At 38.5% G+C, this 13,915-nt stretch overlaps 1 protein-coding gene across 1 annotated transcript in view; it reads left to right on the top strand.

Moving 5' to 3' along the window:
- Mcr (macroglobulin complement-related) overlaps positions 1-13,915 on the top strand; it is a 548,186-nt gene that overhangs the window by 153,603 nt on the left and 380,668 nt on the right. The window contains exon 2 of the mRNA XM_083138784.1: positions 3,184-3,250. The gene's annotated coding sequence lies outside the window, so the exon portion shown is untranslated. The remainder of the gene's footprint in view (positions 1-3,183; positions 3,251-13,915) is intronic.

Here is a 13,915-nt window from a genome sequence, read left to right on the forward strand (position 1 = left end):
ATTTGAGACAGGAAAATTTTTAACAGACATATTTTATATTATTGTAGCGGCCTCTTCTCAATTTTGTTTTAGTAAGCATCGTGGCATCGTAAGCATATTTTTGATCACAACAGCAAAGGATTACCTCAAACGCTCTGGAAGAAATTCTAAAGAACTGTAATTTTTCAGGACGGAAAATATCAAAGCGGTTTTTTGAAAGAAGGAAAATTCCGACTTTGCTGTCGGAGGCTGGAACGACCTGAATTCACACACACGGGCAGTAGCAGTTGTAAAAGAATGCACTGCAAGTTAGCAACATTGATTGAGATTGTAACAAGAAAGATTCAGTCCAGATGAAGAGAATGTCCGCGCAGCCTTTCGCGAATTGGCTTCGTTTCAAAAGGGCAGATTTATTTCGGAATGCCTTTCGCGGCTAAAACGAGATATTTTTCCCCTTCTGGCTCCATTGAAGCGAACGTGCCCCTCAGTTTCCAGCGAAGGCAGAAAAACATTTCTGTTTCATTGTTGCAACGAATGCTGTACCCACAAATCAACGCTCCTCGTCCTTATCAGCAGGTCCAGGGCTTGTAGCATGTACGGGTGGCAGTGTTTCTTTATTGTTTAGTCTGAGGAACGTTTTTGTTTCGCGGAAAGAGATGATTCCAGAAGGAATTTGTTGTTTGTAATGGCTGGCTGTAGGTGGATTTCAACTTGTTTACCCAGTGTATTGTTATTTGCATCCGAGTGACAAGGCGCTTTTCTTTACATCTTAGACAACAACAAAACCTGCGGGTACCACGAAGGGGGCCGATTTTCGAGGAGAGTTGTCTTAAGTAGGAATTTTTCCGACAATGTCCATGCATATAGTTGGCTCTGTGGCGACTGAAGCGTGGTGCTGATCGCTTCATCAAAAGTGTGGCAGAGATCGAGAACGTGCCTGTTTGCCTTCATGGAACAGCACAATGCACAGGCTGTTTTGTTATTGTCAGGGAGTAAGCATTACACTGTAAAATGCCAGACTTTCAGTCAGGAGAGGAGGTTGCAGAAATTTATATCCACGCACATTTATCATTCTTTTTCTTCATGTGGAGGGAGAACTTCTTGAATGAAGTTCGTGAAGCATGATAATGGATGAATGGTACAGTGTGTAAAGTTCGGTGACTGTTCAGCCTCATCTTCCATTGGCACGTTTGTATCCATAGGCGCCGACTCCATGGGGCTTGGGGGGGGGGCTCGAGCCCCCCCAATGTTAATGATGTGGGGGCAGAACCCTTCAAATAATTTTTCTTAAGAGGATCTAATGTATTATTTTGCTTCTCTTGTAAAGTTTACTCTGAATTGTGCAACATGAACTTAACTTTAAATTCACATTTGAAATGTTCTAGACCATCAAATTTGGGGGGCTGAGACCGCTAAACCATCAACTTTGTGGGGGGGGGGCTATGAACGGAGACAGCAAAACATGACTTATTACTATATACTAAGTATATAATTATGAGTATTGTTAACATTTTTACTAAAAAGAGTTTCAAAATAACGAGGTGATATGACAATTATACCAGTTAGTGAATTCTGAACAATTTGAGGTCGTAAACACGACTTTCAGGCAATAATGATATGTACAATATTTAGTTATCCTCGAAATCCCTTTCTCTAGTCCAAAGAATAAGGGGAAAATAATTCTAAAGTCTTTGAGTTTATTTAACACTGGCTTGCAGTAAAGTACGCAAGGAAGCTTATGAAAAGTCTGTATTGCAAAAGCGGGAATAGCTATGATCAAATGCATTATTGCTAAAGCACGGCGTGCTCTGTGTTTATTTATTATTGCAAAATTAAATTAAAAAAGTAAAATATTGTAGCAAGAACAAAAAAGCAAAACTATTTGCCTGCGATTTGTGTTAGCATTTATGTAAATAATTAAATAAAACTGTTAAATATTGTAAATATTCGCTATTTTTATGGGTACGTCAACACTAAGGTTCTTTGCACCCGCCACATGTCCTTTCTTTACAAGTCTGTTGCGGACATTAAAACACACCCTTGCCCTCACCGGAACTCGAACCCGAGACCTCCGAATCGAAGCTAGTTGAGCCGACCACCCAACATGCTCGGCTACCGAGGCCGGCATAAAATGTAATTAAAATGGCCTCTTAATGTAAATACATAGCCTACTTTTAAATAAAAATGTTAATTGTTATCTAAAAATCAAATGAGCAGACGCACGTTTTCATGTTACATTTAATTTGCATGAGGAATATAATAGCTGCTTAAAAACTGCTATAAGAAGACGTAATTTTTATTTTTATTTTTAAAAGGGAGGGAGTGAGCCATTCATTCATTCATTTATTTCAGTGTTCAGAGCCCGCCAATAATTTTGACAAGTCGGCGCCCCTGTTTGTATCATTCTATTTTTGATTGTTGTCCAAGGATTTTGTAAAGGTGGAATGTTGCCCAAAAGTGGGGTTACTAGTTTATATAGCTATTAGTTAATGCTATTTTTTCTAACTTTTCATTTTTAAAAGGGTGTCTGAGCCAAAGGCTCTCTGGACTGGACAATATCGATCTTCGATATCGAAGTTCAAATTCGAGTCGATATATCGGCATCGTCGACATTAATATATCGATATATCGCACAGCTACATGGTTCCTTATTCCACGCTATGTAGACAATCGTTTCGCGCAATGTTTCAAGGTATCAACTCGGAGCAAGCCCCGGCACCTAGCGACCTGTCGGGTGAGATGAGATGAGATGACAAAGCTAAGAGATAAAAAAAACTTTTTCGGCTGCCCCCAAAATTGGCAATAGTCAGGCTGGGGAGTTCATGTGAACTAACCGATCTACGCCTGTATCGCCCATGGTATGCGCAGTGTATCCAACTTTACTGACAGCAGCCTATATAGCCCCATACGCAGCTGCACCCACACAATTCTATAATGAATCCATCAAGGAATGACACTTCTCTTCTTTAGAAACACCTGTCTCGTATTTACCCCACTGTAATCCCCCTTCTTCAATGTTTATCGAAGGTGTCGTGTTACTTCTGAGGGTAGCGGCACCTGCGGGGAGGGGGTGAAGTTGATACCTTCTGCTTCCATGGGGCTTCGCCCGACCGTCTGTTCTGTTTATATTTCCCCCCTGTCTTTTGTTTTTGCATTGTCCCCTTTCTGGTGCAAAGTAATGTGACGTGGCTTCTTTTCTTGCAGGGAGCAGACGGCTTCCAGCGCCAAGGCGGCAGGAAGTGGTGAGGGTACCCACCGGACGTCACTGCAGGTGAGTGAATGCAATTCAAAGCCTAGGAATATCTCATATCTGATACACACAGTGTTACCAGACGTCCGGTTCTTCCCGGACATGTCCTACATTTTAGCCTTATGTCCGGCGTCCGGGAGGAATTTGAAAAATGTCATTAATGTCCTACATTTTGAGCGTCACATAATCAGGAAAATACGTGTTTCAGTTGAACAAAGAGAAATCGTGCAAGTTACAAGTCAATGGACTGCGCTCCCAAACTCAATAGTGAAATTTATTTTGATTCAGTCATTGACCAAAAAGAAAAGAAAAGTTTGTCCTGCTAGAACAAAAACAGAAGCAGTTAATGCACCAAGTTTTGAGGCCACATATTGATGATGTCACTGTTCAATGCCTGAGGGTAATTTCTTGCCTTGGGATGGAACAAGATGTTTTCCATTCTTATTCATTATTTTGATTGTAAAGCTGGGGTATAGAGAACAAAGTTATTAGGGTGTCTACCAGTCAAAGTCATGGAAGTCAAGAAAAAGTAAAGAAATCAACAAGAAGTCAACAAAAATGCAATAAATTATTCTTGTGGCCAAGAATTCTTGCTATCACAATGACTGATTAGTTGATTTAGTTTGTTGTACTTAACTTTTCTGCCCCTTTGGCTAATCGCGAAGATGAGGATGAATGGTGGTAAGATAAGATGGATGAAGTGACAATCACAAACATATAGGAACAACAACACAAGCCCCACATAAGATTATACTGGTTGTGAGTCCAGACGCCAAAGCCTCGCTAGTCTGCAAAGTGCAGTCCGAGGGCATTAATAGATAAAGCAGGTCTAATTCTCTGGTTAAATACGACTTCAGTTTTCATCTTAACTGAATTTTTGGTAGGGTTCTATCATTAAATAGATATTTATTTTATTATTTGCTAATTTCCAACTTTATCTAAGTAGGGGTCGAATAAATAGAGGTTAAGAAAAACTGGAAAAAAAATGTCACGAAAAGTCAAGAATTTTGGATTTGTTATTTTGGTAGAAACCTTGCTATTCAACTAAAAACTACCCAAGATGAAACTTCTGGAATCATTTCAATTTTCGGTAATTGCTGAATATTTGTTTTCCATTACAGGTCACAATGCAAATGTTGAGGACTCACGAGAGAAACATTTTTTTCATAAAGTCTGGTACTGGTCCATATAATTTAAAAGAGTTTGACTGTCCAGTCTCTCATAAATATATTTTGACTAGAACCTGAAATTTTGAGAAAAATTGGCTCCTCTGAGAATTACCAGTTAAAACATCTAGTTCATTGTTTAGTATGATTAAAAGTTTGGAAATTTTGCATTAAAGAATTCATTAAGAAATCATTTTTTTAAAAAACTGAAACGTGTCAATTTAAATTACTCTCTAACGCGTTCTATAGAAATATGTATTATTTATTGCGAATGTTTTGTGTCCTACATTTTGAGTCATCATGTCCTACATTTTCCTTATAGCAATGTGGTAACCCTAGATACACAGCGTTGTTTTTTACTTTCTGTTTGTATTTCGTTAAGATGTATGCTCACTGCTCAGAGACACATACATTTGTTTGTGAGCCTATGTGCGAGTGTGTGTGCCATCTGCATTACTGTTATTACTTGTTCTTTTGAATTTATGTATACAGGGTGTACATAATGTCCGGTAACACTTTCAAAAATGTATTGTAAAGAAACTATTGGCATTACTAAGTGACACGGTACATTAGTTGAACGAGTAAAGTCGTAAGGTTGTTTTTTTTTTGTATTGCAGTTGTTCCACGTAGTTTCATTTCTCGTCACTAGATGGTGCCAAATTCAAGATGGCTCTTCCTGGAGGTAAAATTACTGATGCATCTCTGAAGATTTTGTATCGATTCACATTGAGATTTCAAATGTAAAGAACGAATGAGGGCCTCGCATTCTATTCTCGTCCAGAGCCTCGCGATATGTTGCTACGCCACTGCAAAGCAGTGATATGCGTCTACGCGTAAACAACGATAGTCTACATTCTACACGTAGACTATTTTATACAAGTAGATTACGTAATCTATGTAAACAACATGGCGAAAGGTGATAACTTAGCAAAGGACGCCTTGGAATTAAAAGAAAATTTACTGCGTATCAGTTGCTGATGTGTAAGAATAACTTTTCATACTCTTTCTTCCAAATTCGAACAATTTCTCACCTAGGAAGAAACCTAATATAGGAAATATTCTAGTGTTTTATGGGAAAAGACCACTCTTGGCTCACGACTGCCATCTGTTGTCTTTTTTGCATACTATTTATCTTCTTCCATAGTTGATGATGGAAGAGAAGAGAAATTTTGTTGTAAATAGGATTCTTTTTAGTTCGTTAGGAACCAATATAGTTGAAAATGTCACTTTCCTTTCATGAAAGCTTGAAAATTAATTTTAATGCAATTTATATTGTCTACGTAGTCTATGTAAACTACAGCCCAATGTAATCTACGCGTAGATTACGTGTAGACAACGCATGTAGACGTAAACTTATAGTCTACGGCACATCACTGCTGCAAAGTCACTTATAAACTAAGATAGGTTATGAATTGTGATAAGTTTTCGTTCAGATTGACGTATCTGTATTCTGACACAGAAGTTAACCATATTGCCCGACTTGTCAGTAATATCTAACATGCTCTATATTATTTCTGGTACAAAAATGTAAATGTAAATTGATTAGAACAAAAATAACTCGTGCTAAAGTTAGAAATCCTGATAAAATATTTACATTGGCATTTAATTAGAAGAAACTTCTATCTCTCTTGAGCCGAAAGATATGTTTGCACTTGCCTAACCGTTATTAAACTTTTGCTGGAGTTTAACTATGTAAACTTTTTTTCTATATTCTCCGAGAATCCACGACAGAAGACTCAGATTTCGGCAGACGGCGAAATAATCGTTCCTTTGAAGGTGATGAACAAATTCTCAGCGTTGCTGAAAGCTGCTGAATATTTCATCATCCTTCACCGGAGTTTCGCCGAGTAATTCCCGTCGCAGCTTTTTCTGGAAAATATTTGCTCCTCGCAAGAAAGGAAGGCGAACAGGAAGAAATCGGAACGAAGGAAATGAAAGAGGAGATCGGGAAGGATGCAGGAGAATCACGTGACCCTTGCGGGTGTTGGAGTGGCGTCGTAGGGAACCACGTATTAATCCCAGGCGTTAACAAGGTTACAACGCGGGAGATCAGAGGGTGGAAAATTTCCGTGGATTTGCCCTCCTCAGATTGCCTTCATGGAGTTAAAAGATCGATCGACGACGGAATTCGATGTATCGATCCGGTGAAGGTGATTTGCAGAAGGGTCGCCATTATGATTGATTGAGGGGCAGAGCGATGTCTGAAAGGAAAATCTGAGGAGGAGAATCGGGGGTAATAATCCCCCATAAATCCCACACTGATGCTTCTATTCTTTTTCCTTCCGTTGTGACTTTAAAGATTGTTCTTAAATTTTTTCCCCCAAATCCCCTTTCGGTCCGAAAATTCCCTCTCATTAGACAATCTATAATGATTATAATCAGGGACGTCGGTAGGGGAGTCCGTCGACCTCCCGTCCCCTGTATGTGTTCAAGTTACAAAAAATCAGAAAGCTAGCTATTTCTATAGTTAATAAATAAAGTTCAGTTGAGTACTATTCGATCAGAACAACGGAATAAAAAAAATGCGTCAAATCGAAAATATTTAGTGTAAAATACAGGAACCAGTTTTAGTATTCTACGATTTAAATCAAAGAATAAATTAGTTTCACAGCTTCCAGAATTCCACAAATTTGAGTTTTATGTGAAAGGTCGCACACACTTAAGTAAAATTTTCTACTAACTTTTAAAGCTTTTCCTTGAACGAGGAGTGTAAAAGTTAATAACAAAACAAGTTAACTATGCATTCCAATACTCTAACTGAATGAAATGTAAAAAAAAGTAAAGATAAGTTTGGTAGATATTAACTCATTTGGTGGAACGAATAGAAGTCTCCCCAAGCATATAATAATGTTTTTTTCACTAGTTTATAGTAGTTTTTGTTGTATAATAATATCCATAAGCATAATAATAACAATGAGATGCGAAACAATCAGATGAATGGCAAGGGAGGTCGAACAGGAAACCAGTAGGGATGGACGATATCGGAAATTTTATATCGCGATATATCGTCAAGAAAATATCGTCACAGACGATATGATACGATATTTTTTCCGTATCGTGGCATCTGCGATATATCGTCCCCACGATATATATCGCTAAAATATCGTGACGATATATCGCCGACACGATATATGTCGTCAAAACATTTTTTTTCAATATCGCGATATATCGTCTAGACCAGTGGTTCTCAACCTTTTTCAGTCCGGGACCCACCTTGAAGGCAGTGGCGTGCCCAAGGGGGGTTGGTGGAGGTTATAGTCTCCTCATTTGGCCCAGTATTAAATAAAAACAAAAAAAAAGTCAAAGGTAGGAAAATGACAATATGAGGGCTGACTACCAAGAAAATGTATAGATAACCCCCCGCCTTTCGACAATCCTGGGCACGCCACTGCTTGAAGGATATTTACTCTTGATGGTACCCATAAGCCTGGGCGCCTGCAAAATGACTTGTAGAGGTGTGTGAACCCAGTTTATAATAATATTTTTGTTAACGTCTAGTACTAGGAAGCCCTCTTTTACAGGATTCTAAACAAATGGCAAATACTTCATTCCAGAAAAGTAAATATGTAATTTAAGTGTGTCATTTTCTCTAGTCTAACATCTAACTAAACACGCATGCTCTAATTGAGAATCACATTTTATTTTACTCGCCGAACTAACGCACACACTACGTACAACACGAGTTGAATTTAAATTGTTAAAACAATATATCTTATAGTTAAAATGTAATAGGTTTTTAAGACAGTAAATACATTTTCGAACCAGGCTTCGGGCCCCAGCAGTGGGTCGCGCCGAATAGGTTGAGAAACAATGGTCTAGACGATATTATATCGCCCACCACTAGACTAACCCGTGTCCTCCCGTTTCGCCTTATCCCATTTTCACCTCCCCCAATACAATTTCAGCTGATTTATGTGACACGAACTTTCTAGGGCGAAACGGGACATCCCATTTCGCCTTACACACAAAAAATGTCCCACCTGGGAATATTATCGACTTGAAGGGTAATTCATAATGAGAGAGCAGAGCTTGTCATGTTGCCTACCTTGGCTCCCATTGTCCTGTCGGTTAGGTTAGGTTAGGTTAATAATGCATTAATAATAATGACCCTTCATGTCGATAATATTCCCTGGTGGGAAATTTTTTGTGTGTAAGGCGAAATTCGTTGCATTGTTATTTCCTGTATACATTTTCTTCCATTTTCTCAGGACTGTTTTTCCATAAATTTCCCTGCCTGAAACATGAAAACTACCAAGAATCACGACTTGGCAACACTGAGATTATTACTTATACGCCAAGAACCCATTACCTCATCCCCAGACAAGTTCGGAATCTTATTTCCTGAGAGTTGGGTGAACGACATTGCTTCCCTAGTCTTTATTCGGTGTTGCGGCGTAACACCGACAGAGGCGCCACCTTCCTCTGCTCTTACCGCAGTGTAGTTTGTAAAGCATTCTGTTATCTTTTCACGGTTATTTGAGCAAACCCGGTTCCTTCCCCTGCCACCAGAGTGCAGCAGCTGGATGAGATATCGAATCATTAGTCTCTGTAGTTGGGCGTCTTACCTTCAATATGCTTTACGTGCAACTACGAGAAAAACTTGCAGGCTGAACATGGACGAAGTTAGTTCTTGTGATGGTTGTCACTCTCATAAAACGGTTGCCTGAGATTTTACACAACACTTACTCATCGGCTGGAACACCGAAGGTCCTTTGTTCGAGTCTCGGCTTGGAAGTAAGTATTTGAGTATTACGGCATATTTTCCTATTGCCAGAAGGACAATTTTCCCTAGGCTATTCTCTCTCAGGCAGTTGGGGAGCACTGTTGCCAACTTTGCACTTTTACAGCCAGATCTGGCTCGTTCGTGCACTCGTTCTGTGTCACCCGCGCCTACCCCACTATAATGCCATCAATAGCCCTGGACCACATATACCAACTTCCATGAGTATACATTTTGCACGTGACGTGATATTATAATATTGGCTGCGTTGCCCCCCCCCCCTTTTACCTGCCCAGCTGCTTTTATATATCGCCGTGGCTGAAGTGAAGACGACAATGTAATCCTTTATTTTGGATTTCATACGACCATCAGTGGATTATTGAGATGGGTGATGCCGTCAGATCTACACCGTGAAAACTAAGAATAGATTGTCATCACTTTAAAGTTAACTGTAATAGCAGCGTCCCCACCCCCTTGACAACTAAAATTACCATGGGAGGCACTTTATCCAGCCTTCCTAAATCTAGCTCCTTGAAAGTCAACTTCAGCTGAATTTAAGGTGAATTTAGCTCTTTTATGCGCATCAGGTTTGGCAACACTGCCAGAATGGAATGCATTACGCTTATGAGGGAATTATTTATTTTTTTCGTTTTCTTGAGAATATCAAATTTCCGATGGCGGAAAATAAACATATGATCAGGTAGAGGATCCATTGAAGATTATATTTTTGCTAGAAAGAGTCGAAACTCCTAATTCTTTAGTTATAACTTGAATTTGAAGTTGTTTCTCCATAAGGAATCATGGGATTCTGTAAGTACTTACTCATCATATTGTTCAAACATCTTATGTAGCTTAATAATCAACTTTAAAAACCGGTAGCAGTGCCGATTCCGACGATATTGAAATAAATGCATGCCTGGTGTGACATCAGTCCCGTACCCAGGGGAGGGGCCATGGGGTCCATGCCCCCCCCTTCCTCCTCGAGCCATGACATTTTTAAATGCGACCCTATAAAAAGCTACGAAAATAACGTGGACGATTTTTCAAACTTGTAAAAATTCAATAATTGTCCTTGCATAAATAAATGTGTTTGTTGTGTAGAGAGGCAGTCTCCAGGAGTACTTTTAGTTTTATAACCATTGATGCACTGCTACCAGCAGTGGCGGCGATTAGGTCCTTGCCCCCCCCCCCCCCGTTTTGACACACAAACGCCGCTACTGGCTACCAGGTGAAAATCTCTCTCTTTTGGATAGTAGCGAGCTATGGGTTAACTCATATTTAGAATAATTTATTGTAATAATAATAATAATAATAATTGCTAATGCGTATAATTTAATTTATAAATATATTATTTTCTAAAAAAAGAATTATCGTGGCTGTTCAATGGTTCTGTAATAAGAAAATTAAGGAAATTTGAAAACATTTTTAATTTGCGAAACATACATATGTCACAGGGTCGCTTGGGTTTTCTTTCATGATTCCTACCAACAAAATATCCATAATGGATACTCTTTCAGTTGTATATAACAAATTTTTAATACATCCTTCGATTGTCGAATTATTACTGGGTTGCCTTGACTTACTCCCCAACCCTCGTATATATACACGGTGCCTGTGTGACATTGTCGCACCTCGCTGGAGTACAAATACAGAAAATACCAGTCACAATGTTGAGTTACTGGCGGATTAACGACCTCTAGGGGCAGATCAAGAATGTTCCGAAGTACCTTCGAATACATAATAACACTAATAATAAAGCATGGAAAAATTAGCAATATTTTGAACGTTTGAAATACAATTTTTGGGTGCGTCAACACTTGGGTTATTTGCCCCATCACAGAATACGGTGCACAGCCTTACCGTAACTAAAAGCAGCACTTGTCTCTTGAGAACTAAAAAATCCTTACCTTTGTTAAAAAGCGAGGCTGTAAAGGTTCTCTCAGCACACAAGGACAACACACAACCCTACAAAGAATTATACTGGCCACGGGACCAGACGCCAGAGCCTCGTTGGCTTGTAACATTGCAGTTGCCGGGACGTACTGCGTGGAAGTAATGTTGATTTTGTTTTGAAACCCTGGGGGTAAAGGCGACCGGAGCGTGGTGCTGACCCCATCACCTCCAAAATGGCCTAGATCGAGAGCTTGTTATTCAATGTCGCTTTACTGTCACTTTTGGCTAACTCCAGGATGAGTGGTGATGATAATATGATGAAATTGATGAACAGGAACAAACTATTTAAGTCGCATACCTGGTCCCATATTGTGGACAGTGTAAGCACTCTCAAGACCATTCCGAATTTTTTCCTAGCTGCGTCCCTGCGGCATATAATACGTTAATCAGGCTCCAACACCGCCTGTCGTTGCATTTTTGTCATTTTTTAATAAAAAAAATCACATTTTATTGATTTTTTTCTGGAATTGAAATTTTGAAATGAATAGAATGCAATACTTAACTAATACTGCACGAGGCTAATTTAATATTTATTTTTTTAGACTTCTCGGAAAAGAGAGGCAGACGCATTCACCAATCCCCTTAATCCACCCTTATTGATATCTCACTAGCGTAGGCATTCATTGGCGTTCGAGAGGGGGGGGGGACGAGGGGAGGTAGCCATTAATTTCAGTGAACCACGTCCCATTTGTAAGCGTACGATACTTGCTCTTAAAATTAAAAATGACAGGTTGGAGAATGAAATAAAAATTACAACGCCGTAGGGATCGAATCATGATAATTTAATATATTTTAATTCAATTATCAAAATTACCATAATTTGCTCTATATTTCTGATGCTGAAATTTAAATATTTAATTGGGTAATGCTACACATTAATTGGACAGCTCTGTTGTAATTACAGTTATTATTATTATTACTGTTATTATTATTATTATTGCTAGCGTTCTTTTTTCCCCTTCAAAATTGACGTCTGTAGTGAATTTCCGTGAGAAACAAGCTGCACAGTTTCCAGATATGTATGAGTGAGTTCTCTGTCTACAATGTTGTTAATTTGCATTGTAAGGGTACACTCACTTTACCTAGCCACAATTCGTTTCTTTATACAGCATGTTCGCCCAAGGTCTAGTTCAACCGACAGTGTTTGATCGTTTTTAAGTGATTAATATTTCAATATTTTACAAAACTTTAAAGGAGTGCATAAAAATTACGCTGTGTAAATTACGCAGTAAGTACTAAATTCTTTAACTGTACAGATAGAGGGCGTATCATGCTTGACTAGCTCTGGATCGCTATATTGGCAAATCAAGGCAGACAGGCGACATGAAAAACGTAACGGAATAATGCCAAATCAGGTACTTTTAGAAACTGTGGCAAAATAAAAGATTTTATAAATTGTCTTATACATTTCGTGTCATGAATGTCATTGGGCCATAACAAGTGGTTGTACGGTTGTACTCGTATAAGTTCAAAGGCAGCAATTCGCAATTGCAGTGGCTGTTAAATTGTGCACGATTTCGACACTTAATCGTATATTATCTCTTTGATTTTTATTGCTGTAAAATATGCACTATTATGTCGTTAAAATTCAACAATCTGCCTGCTAATTTACAAAAAACGGGACGTTTTATTTACATTTTAATATTTTATCATGTATGACAATAGATAATGATTATAAATACATTTTTATATATTTTTTTTTTTATAAATTCAGTCATTAAAAATATATTAATAAGGGTAACTATGTAATGGCCGTTAATAATTTAAAACTGCCATTGTTATTAATTCCCTAGTGTCCGAAGACGAGGCCCAACATAATATATGTTAATTTTGGGTTATTGTAGGCCAGAAAAAGGTGGGTTTTATTTGTCCTTTTTTGCCTTTTGCGTTTTTTGGCTTATTGGTCCTTTTTTAGTTGTTTTTTTTAGGTCTTAACGGCTCTTTTTTTCCAACTTCACCTTCTTTCGACTACGTTTTTACTGCCCATTCTCAATTCGAATCATCATCCCTGAAACGAGAGAAAAACATTTTTGGACGACTGAAGCACTTGTCTGGAAGGTCGCTCTGTAAGTGGCAACTTTCTCTTGTTTTGAAGCTTTCAGCACGGTGTATACGACGAGACAGCACACGCCTGCAAAGATCTCAAGGTGCCGCGCAGAGGAAGGGGGGGGAGGTTAAAACTGAAGTTATTAATTAATTTGGATCACATTTATACGTCATTTTTTCCGTTTTTAGGTCATTTTTTTATATTTTTAGGTCTCTTTTTTTGGCAATTTATAGGTCTTCAACTTCGAGCTCTAGTTATTATATTTACGGTAGTTGTATGGCATCGGAAATTAAGTCATTTCTCCAGTCACATTTTTACAGTGTTGCTTGCCTAACAAAAGAGAAATGTACACTATATGATTAATACTTACTCTTTTGGAGACAACATATTTGCCAAATCTGCCAAATGTTTCTAAATTCCAAATTTTTCTGTTGTCTTGTATCGAGAATTTTAATAAATACGTAACAAAATATAGACATTGCTTAGCGTTTCCTTGTGTGAATGTGGCGTTAAAGATTAATCCTGAGCTCTCTCGTAAAGGTCTTGAAGACGAGATTCGTGTCGTTGCATGAGGTAATCCCTTCCTTTATGCCAGCCCTTTTTTCTTTGGCGATGGGACTACGATAGCATGCTTTGAAAGCTGAAATCTTTGTTGCTTATTGAGTCTTAGGTTTTATGTCCCTTGTCTGAAGAGGAACGATCGTCATTGGATTCGGGGGGAGAGGTTTGTAAGCCATCATTGAGGAATAACTGTCTTTGAACCCAGATTTCATGAGGTGATCATCCAGCAACACTTAATC

Source organism: Lepisma saccharinum, chromosome 17, assembly GCF_977018435.1.
Source record: "Lepisma saccharinum chromosome 17, izLepSacc3.1, whole genome shotgun sequence".
Lineage (NCBI taxonomy): Eukaryota > Metazoa > Arthropoda > Insecta > Zygentoma > Lepismatidae > Lepisma > Lepisma saccharinum.